Source organism: Rissa tridactyla, chromosome 4 (genome assembly GCF_028500815.1).
Source record: "Rissa tridactyla isolate bRisTri1 chromosome 4, bRisTri1.patW.cur.20221130, whole genome shotgun sequence".
NCBI classification, from domain to species: Eukaryota; Metazoa; Chordata; class Aves; order Charadriiformes; family Laridae; genus Rissa; species Rissa tridactyla.
In genome coordinates, this window is record NC_071469.1 from 91,911,523 (window position 1) to 91,935,231 (window position 23,709).

The following is a 23,709-nucleotide window of genomic DNA, read 5'->3' on the forward strand; positions in this document are numbered from 1 at the left end:
TGGTGGCCACAGGCAGCTCTGCTCTCCAGGGAGCACCGGGGGCACCGGCCAGCAATGGACCACGATGCTCCGGCGCCTGCACATCCCGGGCTGTACCGCAGCAGCTGCTGTGCAGCAAAAAGGGCAAAGAAGGGGCTGCCCTGAAGCTGCTTCTTCATGAGAGAGTCACTCATGTCCTCGACAAGCGTGTTTCTGTCCCAGGAGATGGCAAGCGATGCCTTCTGAGAAGGGAGGCCGGTAGGAGCGGCCCCGCTGCAGCAGCCGGGCACGGGGCCAGCGCAGGGACAGGCAGCACGGCACAGGAGCGGGGACAGCAGTACAGGTAGAGCAGGGACAACCCCAGGGCAGCAGGATGGCAGCACGGCCACAGCCCTGCTGCCTTCAAGGGAACGGATCCCAGGACACAGACAACCACCCCCAGAGCAAAAAAAAAAACCAAACCCCAGATTTCTTTCAGCTCATGGACTAGCATACCCTAAAGCGTACCAATGTCCCGTTCATCAGACATAAAGGAGTACAAAATGAAACCAAATCCGAAGTTTTTCACCAAACAGAGCACAGTGTCCCAGCTCGAGGGCTGGGAAAATACCCCATCGGCTGCTGGAGGGGCAGCTCTCCCAGCCCCTTTGGGTCGGTGGGGGGCTGGGACCCACAGGACCGAGCGGGAGGCACAACACAGCACCCTCCCCGAGCATCAGGCAGCTCGTCACCCTGGCTGGGAAAAGCCCCCGTCACCCGCGTCCCCAGGGCTGAGAGGTGGCAGGGACAGAAAGGAAAGTCGCAGAGGGTGGCAGAAACTCCTGCACCCACATGCACCCAACACCCAGCCGTCGCCCCCCACCTCTACCCCTGCTGCTAGCACCCCTCTCTCCCATCGAACCCCGCTCTCGCCCCGCACACACCTAAACGCGGGTCCCGGGAGAGCTGCAGGGACGCTGCTGCAGTCAGGGAGCCGCCGAGAGCGTCGGCCATCGGGCGGCGAGGAGCAGCCGAGAGGCTGCGGCACAGGAGGGACTGGCAGCGTGCCCGCGGGGAGACAGCCAGCTGCAGCCCGGCTCGGCCCCCCCACCCCGGCCCCGGGCAGCCCGACCCCCTCCGAGCATCCCCTCCAGCTGCAGGGACCACGCTGCGCTCCATCCGTCCGCCTCCGGCCCTTCCCACTCGCAAAGCAGCTGCAAAGTCCCTTTTTGCAGGGATGGAGCGGGGACCTCCTCCGCCAGCCCCTCCAGCACCTGCAGGTTTGGGCTCCGAGCTGCCTCCTCACAGCGCTGGCAGCTCCTTTCCGACCATCCCAGGCTGTATTTTAACAGGAGTCACGCCAGGATGCACGTGATGGACCCTCACCCAGCACGTTCCTCCCTCCCTAAGTCGTAACTTGCTTTTCTCCCGTGCACAGCGCTCGGGAGGACGCCTGCAAGCAGAAGGTGGCAGATCTGCGAAGCGAGCTGTCAGAGCTTTTGGAGAACGTTTGCTCAGTTCTGCACTTAGTGGAAGGGAATCGGTGGGGAAAACAAATCCACCTGCCCAGATAATGACCACCGCGTGGATGCGACACCCAAAAAAAACTCCGGTCCAAAAGACTTCGCGCAGGTAGCCGTGAGCCGGGCACTCCTTGGCACTTGGGAGTCCCAGATGTGTCCCCTTTCCCGTGCAGCCTGTACAGAAATTGCAGAAATTCCTCTACCAGACGGCCGTCTACCAGATCCACCCCAACCAGAACTGCTCCCACAAAGTGACTTGGGGAGACAGCAGCGTTTCTGCACTGGTATTTTGCAAACGGGGGCACACAGCCCATCCGAGAGCCGCTGATCAGCCCCATCCCATGCCCAGCCTGCCCTTGGGCTGCCCCCCATCCCATGCATGGCCCAGCGGAGAGCTCTGCAGGAGCTGCCCCAAGCAACACACAGCCAAGATTAGGGAGTTCCAGCTCTAGGAAAAAAATATAAATAAAGATGCATTGCTCAGACACCGGCTCCAGCTCTGGGCAGGTCTGTCCTGCCCCAAAACCCCAGCGCCAGCACGCCAGCGGCACAGGGAAGAGACAGCCGCGTCCAGGACAACATATTTCTCCAGACATCGCCAGAAAGGGACGGAGAGGCATCCGCGAGCTCTCTGCCAGATGTGCACAGCAGGCGGCAGATGGCATTGCCCCCGCCCCCCCCCCGGGCAGCAGGTCGGGGGGCTGCCCTGCAGTTTGCAGGAGCTCACGCGCAGCCCTTCGCACCCCCCACCGCCCGGACAACTGCTCCAAAACACATTGACCCCCGTTTTCCTGGCGTCCCTCGCATCCTTCTCCATGCACACGCATCCCACCGACCCTCCGGGAGAGGGGATTCGGGGTGCGGGCTGAGCGAGCCCCCAGGACTCACAGCGTGGCAAGTTCAGCAGAAGCCTGGCCGGGACCGCAGGAAGAGGGACAGAAAGGGTTTAACCACTCGCTGACCAACTCCCGATAAAGCCCTGACCTTGAATGAAGGCCACAAAGGATATTTTAAGGTGCTGTGGCAGCTGCTGTGGGTGCCCAGGCTTCCCAGGCATACCCGCCACCTCCGAGGCTGCTGGGTTCTCGGCACAGAGCCCAAAAGACCTTCAAAACCAAAAAAAGCCTCAAACTCAGCCCCACACCCACTCCGCAACCCAGTCACTGCTCCAGCAGAACGCAGCCAGGAAAGGAACAGCCAAAATGCAAACGGAGAGCCCCAGCTCCCACAGCCTGCGCGCTGGGCTCCATCCGCACGTGGACATCAGCCCAGCTGCACGTCCCACCACCACCCAGGCACAGCCTGGGGGCTCCCGCTCCTGCCTCGCCGCTGCTGGGTTGAGTTTGAGAGCGAGTGATGAGTACAGACTGAAAATGGGCTTTTTGGCTGCTTGGGAGCCTTTGCTATAACATCACGAGCTTTGGCATCATCATGAGCTTCAGCGTCTTTCAGGTCCTGCAGTTCCTGGGCTGACTTTAACCACGAAGCTCAACCAGACAGACAAAGCAGCGTGTAGCTAACCATGGGCTTCCTTGCAAGCAAGCCTCTTCCAGCACATCTGTATTCTCCATGGGCAGCTGGCGTACAACAAATCAATGTCCTCCCTCTGGAGACACCAGCCTGGGAATATCATCAGTGAAGAACGAGTTGGCTGGAGCCACACTTAGGACGGCTGCAGGAAACCCACAGCACCCTGAAACTTTGGAAAAGGCCTGTTTTTACTAAAAAGAAATGCTGAGGTAGGTCTGAATGATGCACCTATAGGTGCGCAGACCATGCAATCAGCCTCCATCCATGATCCGCCTTTGAGTCCAGCATTTCTGCTGGTTCCACAACCAGGGATCTGCCCAGTTTTGCTGCTTCCTCCACCTGCACCAACCCCTGTGATGTCTCAGGTCTCTAAGAAGGGGGCAAAACCTGCTGACCCCTCAGCATGTGGGCACCGTGGATGGTGGGACACCCCCGTGCCCGGGTACCCAGGGGTACTGCTGCCACCAGCGCTGGGAGATGAACAAAACCAAGTTGGTTTGTGCAGCTCCGAGCCCCGGGGCTGCTGGTGGGTCAGTGGCCCAAGGAATTAGGCAGGGAGGGATAGGAGATGCCATGGGGTTCTGCCCTGAGACAGGCTTACAAGCCCAGAAGGGACTCACAGGGTGTTTAAACCCGGTGCTGGGAGAGCAAGAAGCTGGGATGGAAAGCAATGGAGAAGGGGATGAAGGCAGACCTTTTTTCTGCCCTATTTTAGAGGAACGTCACAGCTTTGCCATCCTTCTCCCACCCTGGTCCCAGCGCATGCTTTCCAGGGGGCAGGACCACCCAGTCTAGGGTTGCAGTTGAATTCCTCCTTCTCTTCGCAAAGCCTGGGGAAATGACACACAGGAGTAAGTCACCCCCAAAGCCCAAATCACCCCAAATCACCCCCCAAACATGGCTCAGTGAGAGCCATGCTGAACCGGTACCCACGGGACCGAGACCGGAGAACAGCGGTGATAAAGGACATGACACAGCCTGGCATCGAGCGCAGCTTTCAGGGACCCACTTTCAGTGGTGGGGCAAGCAATGCAGCGGGCGCATGATGCTCGCCCCCGGGCAAGAGCCTTCGCTCCATCCCGGCAAATGTTACTACCCTGCGAGATGAGTGGCCTGGCCACGGTGACATGGTAAATCCGAAACTCCCCCCTTCCACCAACACCAAGAACCCCATTGCGCCACCCAAACCCAGCGGCCACTCAGACCCCCGGAGCAGCTCTCTCGCTGGGCCAGCAGGCTGTGTCCCCATGCCCCAGCAGGATGTCCCGGCAAGGCAAGCCTGCGTTTTCCAGGGATTTCAGGATGAGATGCTTTCTCCCAGCACCCCTAAAACCCGCGCGGAGTTTCCCCTGGGAGCTTTGTACAGGTGTGCTGAGGTCAGGTATGCTGCGGGACCTCAGCAATCCACAGCGGGACACAGTCCCGGTGGGGAGTGGGACTCGGCCAGCCTGTGGCCCAGCCCTCCTTGCTCCCCAGCCACGGGCCTTGGACCACCACAAGCCCCCGCCCGCCCCGTCCCCAGAGTTGGAAGACAGACTCGGCTAATCCTCGTTATCAGCTCAGGCCGTGGGTGGCATCCTGCATAATGACAGCGCTCGAACCCACACTCACATCTGCATCCTACACGGAGACGGAGCTCCAGCCTGGAGATGTCAGGGGCGATTAAAAACTGTAATTAAAACAAAGAAACCTCTGGCTGTCTTCTCGTAGCTACAAGAGCACACCCCTCTGCCCCCTGGGTGCTGGGATGGCACCCAAACACGTAGTGCAGGGGCTCTGGAAGCCCCTGGGGACATCCAGCCCATCTGCATCCCCCACTAGCGATGCTGCTCGGGGGAAGGGGAAATTACACAATCCAAATATTCTTGCAAGACTTGGCTTGGCAGCCCAGAGGGGACAGCTCTGCTCCTTCAGCTGCCACGCACCGACACAGCCGCCAGCGAGCTCCACCGAGGTCTCCAGCGGCACATCGGTGCCCTGCCAAGGGCTACGTCTGTCCCACTGCTGCTCCGAGCAGGAGGAGCTGTGCCAGGGCGAGAGAGATGCTCCCGCAGCATCGTGCCCTTGGCAGCAGCAGGGCTTGGTCTCGCTCTGCAGCAGAGGAGGTTTAAACACGTCCCACGTCTCCTTTTCCCAGCCGTATCAGGGGACACGTCCTCCCTAACCTGCGGGAAGGGGAATGGTGCATTGCTACCTCCTCACCCCGAATGTCCTGCTGCCCCAGCGATGCCACAGCCCCAATGCCGCGGGGTGGGGGACGACACGGGGAGTCATTGCTGCCGGAGGGACAGGGCAAAGTGTCATTTCTCAGCGCTGGCACTTTTCCACGCTGCAGCCCGCCACGGAGATCCACGCTTGCCTCATCCACCCCACGCACAACACACCCACAAACACAGCCAGAATCCGCAGCCCCGGGCTCGCATCGCCCGCCGGACCCAGGGGTCCGACATGGGCACGCTGCCCGTGCCGCTGCAGCAGCTCCAGGTACCGGCACTCCCCGGGGAGGGGGGACCGCGCAGCCCCCCCCACCTCCATGGCACCCGCGGGTACGTCCCAGCAAAGCACCTCCGCACCGGCGAGAAGCGCCGCGGCGGGCGCTGAGCCAGCCTGGCAGGGCTCTGCAAAGGCACCGCGGGCAAAGCTTTGTTTCTGCCAAGGAAAACTCCCTGTGCCGTAAGGGAACGGCCTGTTTCCTCCAGGGGAACTGGTCAGTCTTGTTCCCTCACCTCTCTCCCGCTGGGCGAACACCCCGGCAGCCGGGTCACAGCTGGGAGACACAGCCCCATCGAGTGCCGGATCCCTCAAGCCGCCCTAAAGCTGAAGGTACAGCACTTACCCCTCCTCCCAAAGTGCCCCACGAACATTGAAACGCACAGACCTCCTCGCTTAAACAAGCCCTGGGACTTGGAGAAGATGAAACTCCCCCACACTGAGTTTGCTCGTCCCCGTTGCGGCTCTGCTCCGCTCCCTGCGCGGGCGGCGAGGACACGCTCCCTGTTTTATCGGGGTTTGAGCCTCGTCCTTGCCGAGGCACAGCCGTCCTACCCCCACCGCAGCCGCTGCCCAGCCACTTCGCAGGCTGAGAAGTTAACGACAGCCTCTGCAACTTCGTAAAAAATGATTCCCCGAATACCAGGGAGGCCGTGAGCCGAGACCTGCGCTCAGCTGTGCTTGTGCAAGCAGAGCAGAGACCCCACGCGCTCGGTGCATGCCACAATCAGCACCCAGGGCTGCAGCGAGACAGGGAGAGCCGGAGAGCGGGGCGAGAGCCCGCAGCCGGGGGTCCCATCCCCGGAGGCAGGATTTTTGGCGGGTGATGTGACCACCGTTGGTCCCCTGGGCTCTTCTCCTGGCCCCAGCTCTGCGGGGCTCTGCGGCCAGCCAGCAGGCAGGACCCCCCCTCCCCGCTTCCCAAAGCCAGCGTTAACCCCCGCGGGTCACTTGACAAAGCCAGCTCGCTCAGCCTTAACAAGGGAGCCCTTTCAAGACAATCTGAAGCCCAGCAAGCTCCCAACTTGCCCCGCTTCGCAAAGAGCCCTTTCTTCCTGCTGCCATCAGACACCAGATGGCAGCTCCCCGTTCGCCTGGACTTTAGAAGAGAATTAAATGTCTCTTGAATAGACCTGCGCTGCGGAACTCCGGCTTGTGTGCCGAGCAGCGGCTTCTCCTTTAACCGCTCGCCAGCAGCACAGTTTTCACCCCCCTGCCACGCACACACATCCCCCCGGGAGCCATGAAACGGAGCTATTTATTCTGCAATTCCCATTGTCACCGGGCAAAATTTCACCCGGGGACGGGGCTGTATTTTGGGAATGAGCTCCCTGAAAGGCAAAGGAGGGTTTCCCCGGTCCCGAACACACTCGGTCCCCCCCCGCTCCCATGGGAGATGCTGCCTCCAGGTTCATGGTTAAAGATGCAGCCGGCACGGCAGCGCGGCCGAAACCTTTTGCTGATGGAGCCCAGGGACCCGCAGGGTGGCCAGGGACCTCCCCCATCCTACCTGGGGAGGATGAAGGCATCCGACCGATGGGCTGAGTTTAAAGAGAGGATGGCGATACCTTAGCGGCTGGTCCACGAGAAAGCGGGTTATCCCCTCCCAGCGTGAGAAGACGGATTAAATCTCAGCGGGAGGCGGGGGGGACACCGCGCTGCCGTGCCGAGGCCTGTCCTTGTGTGGGGTCACAGCGGGGCTGGCGTCCCCCCATGGCTGCCACATCCCTCCTTCCCTCCCCTGGCTTTTACCTGCAGCCGGGAGGCTGGGCGCACCTTCGCTGGCCGGTGGCATCCAGCGAGGCTGGGTCCGGCGTGGCCAGCACACCGGGGAGCAGCCGATGCCGGCGACGCAAGGAGGATGCGATCCCTCCCTCCGGAGCTCAGGCGCATCGTGTGTCCCCGTCCCCCCCCCCCACCACGGGGTGCCCACGCAGGCACGCACGGCTGCGCGCAGAGCCCGGCTGGCTGCCGCGCCGGCTCGGAGGAGGAAGGGGAAGGAAAAAGCTCATTGTGTCATTTCGCCACGGTTTTCACGGCCGGCCGAGCGCGGACATCTCCCGAGGGCCATGCCCTGCGAGAGAGCCTACGTTGCGGCGGGATTCTCATCACCCCCTTCCCCCCCCCGCCCAAAACAGCCTGTCCAAGCCCCTGCACACGCAGACATATGAAATATTAACTAAAATTAGGGAGGTCCTCATCAGAGGGGAATTCTCCAGCCCTTTCCATCACCTTTAGCTGGATTTTAAGCCTCCCCATCGCTCAGACCCCTGAAGGCTGCGTTACCTGCTCTGCTCCTCCCCAGGTGAGCTGCTCCAGGGGAAAAAAATACCAGTTGGAAATCAGAAGGAGAAAAGCCCCAACGGGGAGGAGAAACTGGGTGAGAGCAGTCGGTGCAGAGGGACAAGGGCAGCGCTCAGGGGAATTATTGCTTGGTCAGAAGGCAGCATCGGTGAAGTCCCAGCTTTCCCCCTGGCACCGGCGGAGAAAAAGCCCCAGGGAACTTTGCGACAAGAGATGGGAGAGAGGAAAAGGGCAAGACCCCCTGGGAGGGATGTCGCAGAGGGGGTGTTACATGCCTGGGTGGCAATTTTGGGGTGCTTTCGACAGGGAGTCTCTGACACAAAGAGAAGCAAACGGCCATGTGGAGGAGGCCACCAACCCCTCCACCTCCGCCCTTGCCAGCCTCTGCCAGGGCACCTCAGCCCCCCCAAAAGGACCCTGTCCCTTGGACAGCCACTGCCCGCGTGAACCGAATGGTCTCTCTCCGAAAGGGGGGTGCTTTGGGGGACCAATGGCCCCCCAGCTCTGCAGCGCTGCCCAGGCAGTGGCACGCAGCCGGTGACAGCGAGGGGATGCTAGAAACCCCCCGCGTCAGCACATCATCCCCGGTCCTGCTTATCTTCCCTGCTCCGGCATCACCCCAACCCGGAGCAGAGCCCCTTTCCGTACTCCCGTATCAGAGCATCCCCCGTGGGCAGGGATACGACCACCATTGACCCAGCGTGCCCCGGAGGACCGGCAGCGGTAGCCAGTCCTGCTCTGCTAGCCACGGGGAGTGAAAATCAGGCTTGGCTGTAACATCAGCACCTTCTCCCCTAAGAGATGCTGCAGAGGGACAGCCCACGAGCACGGCACGTCGTGTGAAGCCAGGGAAATATTGCCGGGATTGATGCTGAGGGGACTGCGGTGTCCCCAACACCGCCTGGCCAAACCCAGATGCTGACGCACAAGGGCGCTCTTGGAAGAGAGTCAAAAGCCTTCGTATGGCTTTTCAGTCCTTCCCAGCCACGCAGGGGCGAGAGAGACGGGTGAGTCACTCCTGCCATCCAGCATCCTCATCGGGAGAGCTCAGATGGAGCCAATTAGCGCGAAATTGCTCAACGCCCCGTCCGTCCCCGCGCGGAGGGGATGCTGCCTGCCCCCCGCACACCCCAGCGGAGGAAACAACGCGCTTGTGACACAAAGTTTGAGCTCAGCAGAAATCCGCGAGCATTACTAATTGACTGTCTGCCGAGGGTGATTATTATAATTAAGTCAGGCTTCAGAAATTGCAAGCGACGTGTAAAAACACATCCCAGATCCCCCATTTTTACATAACGCGATGGTGAGGGTTTCACTGCCTTCCCCTTGCCGGCTCTCGCTGGTTGGGTTTTCCTGTGGACGCCCGATCTTTAAAGCACGACATGCAGGTGGTATTTTTCACCTGTCACTTCCACCGTCGACCTTGGGTTTTGCCACCGGAGCACGGGAGACGGAAACCCCGGCCATGTGCCGGCACGCACGCTCCTGGCGCCCAACCAAACCCAGCCTCCGGCACCGGGAGGGGAGACGGGCCGTTTTGAGCCTGCTCCACCCGCTTCGGTAACTCACAGCCCTCCCCAGGAATGATTCACCTTAACGAGGAAAGGAGAGGCCCCGGGGTGCCGGGAGAGCATCCGCCCCGTGACGCTGCCGTGGCACACCGCCTCGGCTGGAAGCAGCTGAGGACCAGGGCAGCCCATCTCCACCAAAGGTTCAGGTTGGGTTAATTAACCCGCCCTGCAGCCATACGAGACGTTCGAGACTTTCCAAGCAGCTTGTGGAAACCTCTCCATGGTGGTGCCCCCACCCCTAAAAAACACCCACCTGGGAGAGCAGCTGCTTGGCGAGATGGAGGGACCCCGCTCCCCAGCTTCAATCCCAACCGAGACCCATCTCCCACCGCCCCCCGCGCCGCATCCACCCTCCAGCACCCACCTCCCTCCTCGGTGGGTCTGCAGGGAGCCCGTGGGCACCCACGGACCCAGCGGCGCTGGGGCTCCAGCTGCAGCTCTGCGCCCGGATTGACGTGGGTATTCATCACTCCATTCCCCTTCTTTTTTTGCAGACAAAGGCTGCGGGGGTGGCTGTGTCTGTCGCACACGATAAGTGGCCTATTTTCTCTCCCCGATCACAACACGGCACGACTCCAGCCGTGGGCGGGCGCCAAGCTCACATCTGCTGGGGACCCTTCTCCAGCACCCGGGGGGGGAGGCAGAGATGAGGAATCGGTGCTGAGCAGCGGGTGACATCCCCCCCGACTCGTGCAGCTACAAGGGGAAGCACCTCTTTTGTGGAAGTTACTGAAGTATTGGGCAATTTTTTTGCTTCACGCCCTTGAGCAAAAAGCAGCCCGGGGAGAACGGGGCTGGGCACAGGGCACGGGGGAAGGTGCTGCCAGCTCCGGAAAGGAGCCAGGGTTTCGAAGACAGAAGGATGTGATGTAAAATCCCACTGTAAGGAATTGGGGGCAGAGCAAGAGCAGGGAGAAGCGAGACAAAAGCTCTGATAAAAGCCCCAAAGCCTGCATGGAAACACCACGGGGCCAGGCTGACCCCCATGGTGTGAGTTGAGCCCCATAAGAGAGGGGCGGCTCCTGCCGCAGCCTGGGCAGGGCTGAGCCCACCAGAGCACCCAGAGCACGGCAAAAAGCACACGGGGCGGGACAGGGGCAAAACAAGACGCTTCAACACCGCAGAGTCACTAGCATAACGATAAATTAATTCGCATTAAAAGGACGCACAGCAATACGAAACCATCCAAGCCCCAAAGGATACTCACCCTCCACTGTCTCATGGGCTAAGGGATTTGGTTCGGACTCGCAAGACAAGGAAGATGCTGGCTTGCTGGTGCTTATCGAGCCGTGTCCTCCCACGCCCTCTCACGGCCCAGACCACCCTCCCGTGGCCACCCCGCACGGTGGCCACCCCGCACCATCTCCCCTGTGCCCAGCCCAGGAGCTCCCGGCTGCTCACCGAACCCTTCAAACCCAACACCCCAACGTGAACACACGACGCAACGGCGTGTTGCAACACCGCGTATGGTTGTGACACGGCTGCTAAAAACCTAAATAAGCCACTCTTCCAGACTGGCCCTCTGCAAATCCTTCCTAATCCAATCTGCTTCATGGCATTAAGTTGGACCCTCCCATACCGAACGCCCCTATTTGCACAAGGATTGGGGAAATCCTCTCGTTTCCTTATTCCTGGTTGAATCTCTAACGCTGGGATCGTCAGAGCTTCCTTCTCCACACTTATGGAGGCGTCTAAGGATGAGGATCTGCTTGGGCTCCCAGCTTCACGCCCCCCGGCACATCCCATACGTGGCACCAGTCCTGGCATGGGAATCCATATCCCCTGTGCCGGCTGTAACCCAGCCAAACGCAGCCTGGTGCTGCCGAGCAGCTTCTCCTTTGCCGGGTGTTTATGTGGTTTAAAACACAGGGTTTTTCTCTGTCTTAGCCAGGCACGATGGAAGAGCTGGAAGGGACGGGCCCTGCGCTGACCTCCAGCTTGCCCCAGTAAATCACAGCTGGGATCCAGGTTACGAAACGAGCCTGAAAAGGCAGCAATTCGGGGCATTATTCACGCCGAGCAGAAGATGCCAGAGCACAGGCTCCCCACCGCAGCTCAGTTTGGGTGATGCTCTGCCCTCCCCAGGGCCACCCCCTGGCTGGATCCCACATCAGGGGGACACGACTCCACCGCCCGCTGCTGCTTACCTCTCCGCCGAGCAAAGCGGAGCCTGCCAAAGACACACTCCTCCTTGATGCTAACTTCTTTAGGGAGGAAAGAGCCTCCCCGGGGTTCTCTCCATTAGCAAACATCTGCCACAGCACGTGGGTTAGAAGAGCCCGGCGAGGGAGGCAGGCGTCAGCAAGTTCGGACGAAGGTGTTATAATTCCCCACAGCCTCCTTGCAATCTGCAGAGCGCCGGAAAGTTATGCCACGGAAGGGAAAAGCAGCCCAACCTATTTATAATGCCTTCCCGGGGAGACGCAGATGGCCGGGCTGACACGAGCTCCAGCAACGGGAGTGGGGCTCCTCTCCCTGCAAATACGCCCGCATCGCCTTTGGCTCCATCAAACCCTCAATACAGGAGTAGCCGGGGCCCGCGCGGGCGTTGGATACCCACCATCGCTGGCTGCACGGCGAGACAGCCCCGGGGAAGAGCTCCTGCTGCTCTTCCTCCTCTCCTTTCCCGGTAAACCAGCCTGCGGGAGCGGGGCAAACCCACCCCGGGAGTATGGCAAAACCACCCTGGGAGTGCTGGCGGTGGCGGAGCTGGGCAACATGAAGGTGGTTTTGATCCCTCCCACCGGCACGAGGCGGCCGGGCCAGGCCAGGAGGAACGCGGGGCTGCCGGGAGTGCAAAGGTTGCATCAGCGAGCGACGGCTCAGCTTTCTGCGCCGGCGGTGTCACGGGGCCGGGGCGGCGGCGAGGGCATCACCAGGCAGCTCCCAAAACAGCAGAAGGAGCCTCGGCAGGGCAGGGTACGGCTCAGCTCGTGCAAAGCGCCGGGTTTGCCAGGGAAAGGCGGTGGGGGCAGCCCGGCACAGCAGCTCGACGCTGGGCAAAACCCCGCGGTGCCTCCACCGGCCTCCCCAAAACATGCTGCTCGCACGAGAACAGCTCTCATCGTTATGTTCCCTCTCCCTTTTCTGGCTCAGTTGCTAGAAAGGGTGACAAGCCACGATTATCACCTCCAACCGTGATGTCCTACCCAGGCAGAGCGTGGTCCTCCATCGCTGCCCCACACACGGGAGAGAGGAGCCCGTGGCAGCCCCGCCGTCCCCGTTCGGACATGAGCAGGGGATGCTCGGGAGATGCTGGCGGCCACAGCGCCAAAGGGAAGGTCACGGGCAAGATGGTGCGGATGACTCAAGCCCAGTAGCACAGATGCTAAGGGCACAGCATGCTGGCAGAGGACCAAATGCTATTTTCCTGCTTTTATTTCCAAATCCCGATGAAGACGTGGATTCCCGAGCAGGCCACCTCTCACCCACCCTCTCCTGAGCACCCGGCTTGGGTGTAACCACCCATCCCGCAAGACCTCCCTGCTCTCCCAATCTTCTTTCCCAAGGGTCGGTTGGCTGATTTAACTTTAACGTTGCCAGCGTCCTCTGCCACCCTCCACGCGCAGCCTGGCACACCGGGCATCACCATCCACCTTCCCTAGCAGCAGCACACGGTGCCCAGCAGCGAGCGGGCAGGGACAGGGAGGACGAAAGACCCGTTGCATTTCCAGACAGGAAATCACTCCATCCCTAGGGAAGCACATCCCTAATTATTTTGCATTAAGAGCTTCCAAATTCGTGAGGGCGATAACCAAGAAGAGAAGCAAAGCAATTAAATCAACTCCGGGAGCCACGAAAGGCGGCTCTCCCTCGTGGTCCTGCAGCCCTCTGCAACATGGTGTGCTCCTTCCGATGGGATGGGATGGGATGGGATGGGATGGGATGGGATGGGATGGGATGGGATGGGATGGGATGCCAGCATCACCCCCAGGTGACTATTTCTTAACACGTACCAAATCCACGCAAAGAAAACTGCTTTTGCACACACCCACCAAAGCCGCTTCCCCGGCAAAACCCATCACGCTCTCTTGAAGGGCTTTGTGCAATATAATTTCCTTTCCAGTTACAACAGCCAGCAGTGACTCTCGGCTCTCTGTTTGTGTAAAGCTCTATCACATGCCGGATAACAGCCCAACAAGGAATTTATAAATATAGTCTTTTGAGGCAGTAATTGTCACTCCAGCCATCTGTTAAAATGAAGAGCGCTAGGCAGCAGCACGGCAGAGGTAAAAACACAGGGGCAAGCGTCGCAGCCGTGCCGTGGATGAGCCTCCGAGGGCGAGCCGGGGAGATGCTGTGATTTGGCACCTCACGGGAGCCGCGCTTTGACCATTGGCCATTGACCCTGGGGCTCGCCCTCCTCACAGTCTGAAAAAACGCCCGATTTCCAAACTACGTCAAATTTGCCAGCTTCTGCCATTCCATGCCTCCTCCTTGCCACGCGGGCTGCAGGCCAGCGCCCAACATTTTTCTCCCAGCAGACTCCAGGCGGCTTTGCCGGCTGGGATCGGACGTGCCGCAGAGGGACGCCCACCCTCCGGGAGCCCCGAGGGGCTGTTCCGGCCCCAGCCCGCTCCCCGGGGAGCCCCAAAGCACCGATTTAATTTCACCTTCAACCCGTGGGCGCCGGCTCCCCCGGGGCTGCTCCTTCCAGCGAGTGAGAAGCGTCTGGCAGCAGGCGATGCCCTGCGAGCTCCCTCCCGGGGAAGACACAGCCTGGCGTTACAGGGACAGTTCTGCAACCATTTACCGGTGCGCGATGATTAATTAAAGCTATGGCTGTCAAAATAAAAGATAAACAGGGCGAGCCGGTGACGCACCCGGTGCTTTTCCCTCTCCCCGGGTGTCGCCCCGCTGCCGATGTGCCCCGAGAGCCGGGACGGGAGCTCCCGAATGGGCTGCCTGCCGAAATGCCGCCCTGGGCAGTGCCGGGGCAGGACTGGAAAGACCTGTTGGTGCTCGCGCTGCCGGAGCCAGGAGGGCACGGTGCCGGGAGAGGTGTGGCGGAGGCCAGCGAAGCTGGCGTCACCGCCTCCCGCGCCGCCACCGACAGCCCCGCGCTCGGCAAAGGGCGGGAGCAACGTTAGCAGCCGGCGACGGAGGCAGCTGGATGCATCCCGTGAGCCCAACCCCACGCGACCCCCTGCGAGGCTGCGAAGGGAATACACCCGTTTAATTCCGCCCTTGCGTCAGGCTGGGGCTGCAGGTCCCTGACCCATGGCCGGGACCCCCAGATGCTTGAGAAGTGACCCCCATCCCAAATCCAGAACCGATGGGATGCCCCAAGGCAGCCGCTCTTGTGGGGTCCCCATCTCCCACTGTGGCACAAAGCGCCTGCAAACCAGTTCAGCCAGGGGAAAAAAAAAAAAAAAAAAAAAAATAAGGAAAAAGAAAAAAAAGGCGGCTTTATATCTCCTGACATTTAATAACCTTTATTGTCCTCTGAGCGGCGGTTCCCCATCCCGAGGGCCAGCAGCACGGCTGATCTTTCTCCAGGCTGGAAATGCTTTAAAGCCCGGCAGCCGCCCCATCTCCCCGCCCTCCACCGACAGCGAGAAACCTCGGAAAGGTTGAAAAGTCACAAAACAGAAGGAAACGCCGTGGGAAGGGGCAGCCCCGAACACCAGGGCCAGGCTGGCTCCTCCAGAGCTCGCTGCAAACCCTCCATCCCTACCACCTCCCGCGACTCCCAGCTTCACCCCGCGGCATTTCCCGGGCTGCTCCGGTTATTTTTCAGCATTGAGCTCCTACAAAAGGTGCCGGGGCCGCAGCGGAGCGTCCGACCCGTTGGATGCGGTAGTTACTAGGCGAGGGGGAGAGCTGCTGACAACTCGCAGGAGGCAAAAGGAGAAATTAATGGCGCTGCGACTCCCACTGCCTCCGTCATTAGGAAAAGAAAACGCATTCGAGCATCCTCACTCGAACGCACAATGCAATTTGTTTCAAGTTCTATATCATCCTCCTTCCCGGAGATGGGCTGAAGCTGGGAAAAGTCTCGGGTTTGATCAGCCGCGCTCCAGGGCAGAGACAAGGCAAAGGACGGGATTTGCAGAGACTTGTAGAAAGTGGGGGAAAAAAAAAAAAAATAATCCTCTCAACCTGCGCGGTGTTGGTGATGCAAGAGGGAATCGGCCACTAAACTGTCATAGACATCATCACCCGGAGCTGCCTGCTAATAAAATAGCTAGTTAGCTCAACATTTAACTTAAGTCTTTTACGGAGGGTGTCAGTAAGGTTTTCTCCTACCCACCAAACTCCGCACCGCCAAAACTGCCCCCGGCGCTGCCGTACAAACCAGCGGCATCACCTCCCCTGAGAGCAAGAGTTTTGGGGCAGGAGAGGGATGGGAGAAATCCCGGTTTTCTCTGGGGTTTAATCCTCTCCTCCAGCCCCGGGGCTTTGCACAAGGCGGTTGGGATTTTCCCCCAACCCGGCCCGTGCCGTTTCCTCCTCGGGGCCTTGTGTTTGCGCCGGCGGCTGCCAAGGTTTCCTCCTCCCGGCACCACGGAAAGGCCACGCTCACCCCTCGGAGCGGCTCCGGGGGAGCAGCCTGGCCGGGCACCGGCACCCACCGTCCCCCGGCCTCACAATCCAGCGCTAATTGCAGCACCGCATCCGCTCAACCCACCCCCCCCCCCCAAAAAAAAAAAAAAAAGCCGCTCCCCTGCACCTTCTGCTCCTGCTTTTTAACTGGAGAACGCGGCCGGGCCGTCAGCGGCGTGACGCTACGTAACTCAAGTCAGGTCTCCAGGTGGTGCCGGAATAGAGAAATAACGCAATACAGACCTGGTGGTCCCACGACAGCAAAATCACTGGGCTTTTTCTCCGGGGCTGGAACAAGGAAGAGATCAAACACGCTTGCTCCAGCGCGCAGGCAAACAACGGCTTATCACCACGTTAGCAGCCTCAAGGCTATTGCACGGCTCCAGGAAAACTATTATTCCCCTCCGCTCGCAGTAAAAGTTTCTATTTTTGGCCCTTCCGTCACACCGAGCCGCTGCCTTCAACCCCCACCGGGCTGGGAAAGCGACCAGCCCCGCGCCCCCCGGGGACCCCTGCGAAGCCCCCTTCCTCCGCGGCTGCCAAACTCAACAGCAAACGGCTAAACTTTCGGCAAAAAGGAGATGGTTTTTGTCAAAGCTGCGGATTCCTCGCGGTTCACCTTGGTTTGGGGTTGTTGGGGTTTTTTCCCCCCCTCCCCCCCCCTTGAAATGGCTTATTTCCTGGGAAATCTCCCTGGGGGATACTCAAGACATCACAGGCGCTGTGCGGCATTGCCCCTGACAGCCTACATTTGCAGAGGGAGTTAAATGGGGGTGGCTAAAAGGCATCTGCCCGCAGACGGCAAAGGGCATCAGTTCGGGGGGATGCCGGGAGCCTGGTCTGGCTCCGGCGGGGAGGCTGCTGTGTCCCCGGCCGTGCTGCTGGGGAGGCCGTGCCGGGAGAGCGGGCACCAGTTTGGGGATGTTTCGATGCTGTGGGGAGGGTCCAGCCGGGGCTACCAGAGGGTTTGGGGCTGGCCCCGGTAGCCCGGGTGATGCTCACCTGGTGCAGGGGGGAGATGCCCAAAGGGAAGCTGCCGAATGGCAGAGCCAGAGTCTGTGCTGGGCTTTGCAATGACACTTCGGGGGGGGTCGGTGGGTGGGTGGGGGTGGAAAATGGTGGATTCTCAGTCCTCGGGGGAACGGAAAAAGCCACAGATGATCTGACCCGGTGCTGGCGACAGCCCTGCGTGGTGGGCAAGAGACCGCCAGGTCCTTCTGCCAACACATCTGTGATGCTCTCCTCCCTGCACCGCGTTTTCCTTGGCCGGAGAGAACAAACACATTCATTTTATCTCTCCGCTGGTTCCCCTTTCCAGATCTCATCAGCTAGCCTTGGTTGCGGAGCTGCCACCGCGCCGCTGCAACGCCCAAATCCAAACACTAAATACATTGAAAAAGAACGTTTTTGATAATTACCTTCTGTAGAACTGTGGGATCTGTAATTGAGGGTGAAATTACGTCCAGGGTGCATTTCAGTACTGAAAATAGCATGATAAATTAGCTCAGCTTTTTCCTGGTTGACTCAGCTAATCCTTCAGACGCCGACAGCCAGATTTGATTGTATCATCTCTCCTTGGGCTCGGTAAATACCAAGGCCAAGCCGTGGCAGCTGCAGAAGATATATACGGAGTTGCTGCCTGCAATATATAATCTGCCCTTATTTCTGAATGCACCACAGCTCGGCGGCGGAGCCGAACAGAGGTCGCTCACGCTCCTGTTTTGATTTATGAATATGGATTTTGTTGGTTAAGCCATTAGGAGCGGTGATGAAGCAATTCGGCGTACATCCTGAACTGCAGCTTGCCTCATTTGAAGCCCGCTCTGCAGAACATTCTCCCTGTCTTCCCCCTGCAACGCCGTTCATGCAGAGAAGATTATATTAAGGCTTTGTCTGTAATGCTGTAATTCCACCTTGAGCCCTCTCCGGTGTGAAACAACCCAGCCACGGGGCAAGGAAACGGTTGCAAAATGAGATTGCAGGGGGCTCACAACCCGCGCCCGGCGGGAGAAGCTGAGATCCTGCCCGAGAGGCTTAAAGAAAAGCGTTGAAGCCGCTGAGACCCCCGCGGGGACCCCGCTCTGGCTGCTGGCGGCACTGCCCCAACGCCTCCATCCGCCCCAGGGGAGCCAGGGACGCCCCTGCCCGGGGTGCATGGGGCGGGGGTGACCCATCCTGCCCTGCCGTACCCACCCCCGGGGCCGAACGCTCCAGAGGAGAGTTACCATCATGGCCACGGCTCGCTGAGCGGCCGAGTATCGCAACCCCCCCTCCGGTGAAGCCCGAACCGGTTAGATCCCTCTTCCAAGGTCATATTCCCCGTTCCCGGGTCAGCACGTCCCAGCCCCATTCCACGGGGCTTTGTACCAGCGCCGGGTGAGAAACAGGCTGTGCCCGGGGAGGCCTCGCTCTGCAATTAGAGAAAACAAAGAGGGAGATGGGAATTGTCCGTACAGCAGGGCGAGGGCCGGGGTACAGCCTCCGCCGCCTGGCTCCCAGCTGGCCGCCGGCTCCGAGCCGTATTTTTCCCCATCGCTGCCGTATCTGCTTGTTTTGGAGAGGAAAAGGCACCCCCCCCCCGGGCGGTGATTGCCTCCAGCTGCCCTCGTGTCAGGCACCGCGCCGTAGAGGGCCAATTTGGCACCGTCTCCCTAACGAACCAGCGCAAGCCAAGACGTGGTTGTGGATGAAACAAACGCGTTCTGGGCGCGGGAGCCTTTGGGAAGGGTCCCAGCGAGGGCAGGTTTCCCCTTTCCAGCCAGCAAGATGCTCAGAAAGCAGCGCGAATAATACCCGAGCTCTCTCCCTTCCAGAGCGGCAGAAAATTAAATTTCCACATTATTTATCGGGGCAACTCGCCGAACTCCTAAATGGAGCGGATCGGTCGCAGCCATCTAGCGCGTCGCTTGCCAGCCGTCCCCTCCTCATCTGTTTTTAATTAGCAGCAACACGCCGGGGGGGGGGGGGGGCTGAGCCAGGCAGCGCTATCGCTGCTGGTACAGTGACAGATAACGGAGCTGGCCTCCTCCGGCCGGGAGTCGGGGACGTCAGGCAGTTGGGCTGCAAATCACCCCCTAATATGCTGGGAGCAAGGGTGGGATAAACGCACTGGAGCGGGGAATAAGGTCACCACCAAAAGGACACTCGCTCAGGTATTACGGTAACGAGGATTGAGGGACGACGGGGTCAAACGAGGCTTGGTGGGAAGGGGGGGTGACAGCAGGAACCAGGGTGAGCTGCGAGACCTGCCCCAGCCGGTGGCTAATTCGGGTTCCCAGAGGGATGAGAAGGTGAGAAAAAGCCCCAGGGAGAAGCCAGCCATGAGAAAAACAGCGCGGAGAGAGGTGAGACAGGGAGGGAGGGGAGTGAATTTACAGATAAATTTAAAGCAGTTGCATCCCCCTGGCTCGGGGGAGGCACGAAGCGTTCGCAGTGGCTGAGGTGGGTTTGGGTTGTCCCCCGGGTAGGAGCGACAGACCGAGAGAGCTGACGGGAACCGGTTCGCTCGGGACCACGTGGAGAAGGGTGACAGCACGTCGGTGGGCGAGCAGGAAAGATGCTCCAGCTTGGACCTCTCCCGGCATGACCCCAGAGCAGCCCACGAGCCCCAGCCGGAACCACACCGTCCCCCCCAGCCTGGTCCCGGCCTGCACCGGTGGGATGCCGGGGCCACCAAGAGCATGGACTGACGGATGCGAGACGGAGCGCGCGGTGACAGAGCAGGAAGCAGGGAAGGAAGTGCGTCAGGTCGACTAACGAGCTGCTTATTGAATAATTCAGAGGGAGTTGATGGCTGGCGGCCACAGGCTCCCATTGCCCTCCCTGCCCTTCGCGTGGGTGTTTGGCTTCACCTCGGGCTGCGCTCCCGCAGAAGGCAGCGCTTCCTTACCCGCCTCAACCCTTCCCACCTATTTTCATAGAATCTTCATGGTTGGAAAGGACCTCTGAGATCGTCGAGTCCAACCATACGCACACAAAAAAAACCCCCAAAAAATCCAAAAAAAACCCCAACAAACAACCTACAATCTCTGCCACGAGAGGCAGAGGCTTCGGTGGGAGGACGCACCGTTCCTGCATCACCGTGGGCCACCCACCCTCCAGGCGTGGCTGCTGGCAAACCCACAAGCCGGGGTCCCCAGGTGTCCCCCTGCCGGCCCCCAACGCACCATGGCACTGCCACAGGGAGGGTGCACAAGGCTGCCCCTCAGCAGGCCTGTGCGGGCAGGGAGGGCAGCGATAGAGCACCCTAGGGGTGATGCCACCCAGTCCCCGGGGGTACCCAGGTCCCATGGGTGTCCCCAAGGGTCCCCACCTCATCCTGTGGATGTCGCAGGGATCTTGAGTCCTGTAGGTACCTGGTCCCAAGAGTCTCAGGTTGGCATGGTGCCTGTTCCATGAGTATCCGTGGTCCCATGAGTGCCCGTGCCCACGGGGGTGCCAGTCCCGTGAGTGTCCATGGTCCCACGAGTGCTTGGAGGGGTGCTGGTCCCACCAGTGTCCGTGTCTAAGTGGGTGCCAGTCCCACGAGTGTCTGTGCCTGCGGGGGTGCGTAGTCCCACGAGCGCCTGTTCCCGTGGGGGTGCCGATCCCACGAGTGCCCACGGGGGTCCCAGTCCCACGAGTGCCCACGGGGGTGCTGTTACCACAAGTGTTTACGGTTCCACGAGTGCCCGTGCCCAGTGGGGTCCCGGTCCCACAAGTGCCTGTTCCCGTGGGGGTGGCCAGTCCCATGAGTGCCCATGGCCCCACAAGTGCCCGTGGCCCCACAAATGTCAGTGCCCATGGGGGTCCCGGTCCCACAAGCATCAGTGCCCATGGGGGTCCCGGTCCCACGAGTGCCCGTGGCCCCACAAGCGTCAGTGCCCATGGGGGTCCCGGTCCCATGAGCGCCCGTGGTCCCACGAGTGCCTGTTCCCGTGGGGGTGGCCAGTCCCATGAGTGCCCATGGCCCCACGAGTGCCCGTGGTCCCACAAGCGTCAGTGCCCATGGGGGTCCCGGTCCCACGAGTGCCCGTGGTCCCACGCGTGTCGGTGCCCACAGGTGGCCCGGTCCCACGCGTGCCCGTGCCCGGTCTCAGGGCGCCCCCTGGCGGCGGCGCCGCGCCACAGCACCGCCCCGCAGCGACCCAGCCCGGCAGCGGCTGCCGCGGCCCCCCCCGGGGCACCCTCGCCCCGGAGAGGGGGAACTCCCGAGGCGGGGTCTACACGAGGGACGTTGTGACATCAAATGCCGGGTCCCCAAGGCACAGCCAGGCGCGTCGGGGAGCCAGGAACAGAGAGCATCGCGCAGGTCCCGCACACACGTTAATTGGTGCAAGAAGGCATCAGCGGGGATGGCAGGGTGCAAGCCGAAGGGTGACAACTCCAAGGAACCAAAGAAAGATCTCGTGCGTCTTTAATTAGCCATGTAGAGCTTGCCACTAATTAACCTTTTGGACTGGGAAGAGGAGGAAGAAGTGAAGCCCTGCTGGGAAGCGGGGTGAGCAAAGCACACAGCGAATTACTCCTCCTCCTCCCAGCCTGTGCACCGGGGAGGGATGCTGAGAGGGGAGGACAGACCGAAAACAGCCAACATTTCCCCATTTAGGTGCCTCCAAAAGTTTGGAAGCCAGGAGACAGCAGCCCTTGGATCAAGGATCATCATCCCTCTTCCCCTGGTCCCCAGACTCAACCCAGGGCCTCCTAGCGCAGCCCCTGGCAGTGACACCCTGCGGGTCTGTCCCCCTCCATCCCCTCCTGCGCCCGGAGGGAAGGTGGATGATGCTCCCGTCTCACAGCAGGGAAAGAGCTCAGGGTAAAACAGATGGCGGATAAGCAGAAAACAGCGAAAAATTCCAACCCTCCCAAGCAGCACTGAATAAAAGCCTCTGTTCCAGCCCGTTCCCGATGGAGCAGGGAGATCAGGACCGAGGGAGAGCACAGGATGGTGTTTCACACAGCTCACGGTGCCGATGCTCTGGATGAGCGTACAGCACGCCTGGACCAAACTCCATTGGGCTCGCCAGGCCGGTCAGTCAGCGTGAGGCTCCAGACCTGCCCAGCAGCACGCATCGCCCAACAGCCAAAAATAAAATCACCGTTAGGCAGAAAGGCCCAAGTATTGCATTGGGAGGGAATGGCAAAACCTGACGTTGCTTTCGCATCCCGCCCTCACCCCAGGGCAAGGTCTCCGGCTGCTGCCAGGAGTTGGGCTCACCCGGGGAACTGATTTTCAGGCACGTACGTGCAGCATTAAGACGGGAGACCCACCTTCCTTCCTGGCTGGAACCAACAGAACTCCGACTCCACGTTAAGGCACCAAAGCCCTGCGGTTTTTAGAAAAAAGCCAAGTAGGAAGAAGCAGCATCACTGCAAATGGCAGCAGCGGCGGAGCAGGAACGCAGCCTTGAGAGGAGACCAAGACCCAGCTGCAAACACGGTCCCCAAGCCAGTGTGGGATGTGCCTGCTCACAGCGTCTTCCCAGAGAAGGAAAAATTTACCCTTGCACGGCCTCAGTTTCTAAGAAAACAACTACAGGGACAACCCTCTGCCTGTTCCACAGTTAACAGCCCATAACCAGCCGTAACACTCGAGACTTTACCCCTGGCAGATGGAAAAAACCGTTCATCCATCACCGAGCCGGGAGGAGGAACCCACCTGCTGAGGAACATCTCTGCCAGGTCCCAGACACCTTCCTCGCTCCTCAAAGGTGAGCGAGGCTTAGCCCTGCGCCGCCCCGCTCCAGGAGGCGTTAAGCTGCCCAGCACCGAGCCTTCAACATCTCCCAGTTTTCTTTGGAAGGAGAGGGAGGGCGGCAAGCCAGCATTTGGGAGGTGCACGTGGTTGGCATCCAGAAACGCTGCCACTTGAGAAACTGCATTTGTGCTCCTCGAAGGCCAACCATATGGTAGGAGTTACAGCATGCTTATTAGGCATGTTTTACTGTTCTCCCTTGCTAAGTCTTGAACGACTGTGTAATCATATAAAGAACACTTCACATAAAGGAGCGGGGTCAGATGTGCCTTTAGCACCACAAAATTAATGCAAGGGATTGGTGGTAAAAAAAAAAAAAAAAAGGGGGTAATGGAAGAGGTCACGCATTCACAGAAGACTGCACTCCAGGAGCTGTAATTGCGCCCTGGTCTTGATTAACTACCCGCATTAAGGCAGAGGCATTTCCAGATTAAAAGTTCACGCATGAACTTTTGGTAGTTTCGTGTTCCATGGCCAAGGTTTGTTCTCAAAAATAATAACCTGCCAAGAAACGTATGGGCAGAATTGGGCTGCATACCTGGAAGCACAACATCCACTCCAGCAAAGGCAGGACCTGGGCCATTCACACCGAACTGGGGACGCCGCCGCACGTCCTGGCACACGACCAGGCACAAGGACAAACGAGTCCTCGGTGGCAGCTGAGCTCACCCCACAAATTCTCCCATTTCGGCATAATCGCTCTTTGCGAAAAGCGGTGAGGGCAGTTCAGATCCGAGGTGGGTGTGAATCTGAAGGTGGGGAGGGGAAACATGAAAAGAGGCGTAAGAAATACAGACGACTCTTAGCCTGATTCCATAAAGAAGGGAGCTTACGCGATCACGCTGCCTCCCCCTCCTCATCCCTCGTGTTAGTTTTGTGCCAGCTGATCTCTTTCAGACTAAGTGGAAGGAAGAATAAAATAAAGTAAAATAAATCAGGATTACCGCATGCTTCCTTTCGGAAAGGGAAAGCTGTGGCTGGGAGGGCAGAAAGACTTCGTCAGGGCTCGGGTCGTTAGTTCTGCCGGCCACAGCGTCTGCTGCGAGAGGGCGCT

General features: G+C 60.0%; 1 protein-coding gene across 9 annotated transcripts in view; it reads right to left on the reverse strand.

Moving 5' to 3' along the window:
• KIAA0513 (KIAA0513 ortholog) overlaps nt 1-22,941 on the reverse strand; it is a 35,218-nt gene extending 12,277 nt beyond the window's left edge. The window contains exon 1 of one of the 9 annotated variants that reach the window (XM_054198378.1): nt 22,560-22,941. The gene's annotated coding sequence lies outside the window, so the exon portion shown is untranslated. Of the gene's footprint in view, nt 1-2,369; nt 2,414-7,253; nt 7,306-9,740; nt 10,051-10,583; nt 10,758-13,989; nt 14,423-16,049; nt 16,309-22,171; nt 22,515-22,559 lie in introns of those variants that run through there. The other 8 variants (XM_054198377.1, XM_054198384.1, XM_054198375.1 and 5 more) reach the window with 8 other exon arrangements.
• Nucleotides 22,942-23,709: the final 768 nt, after the last annotated feature.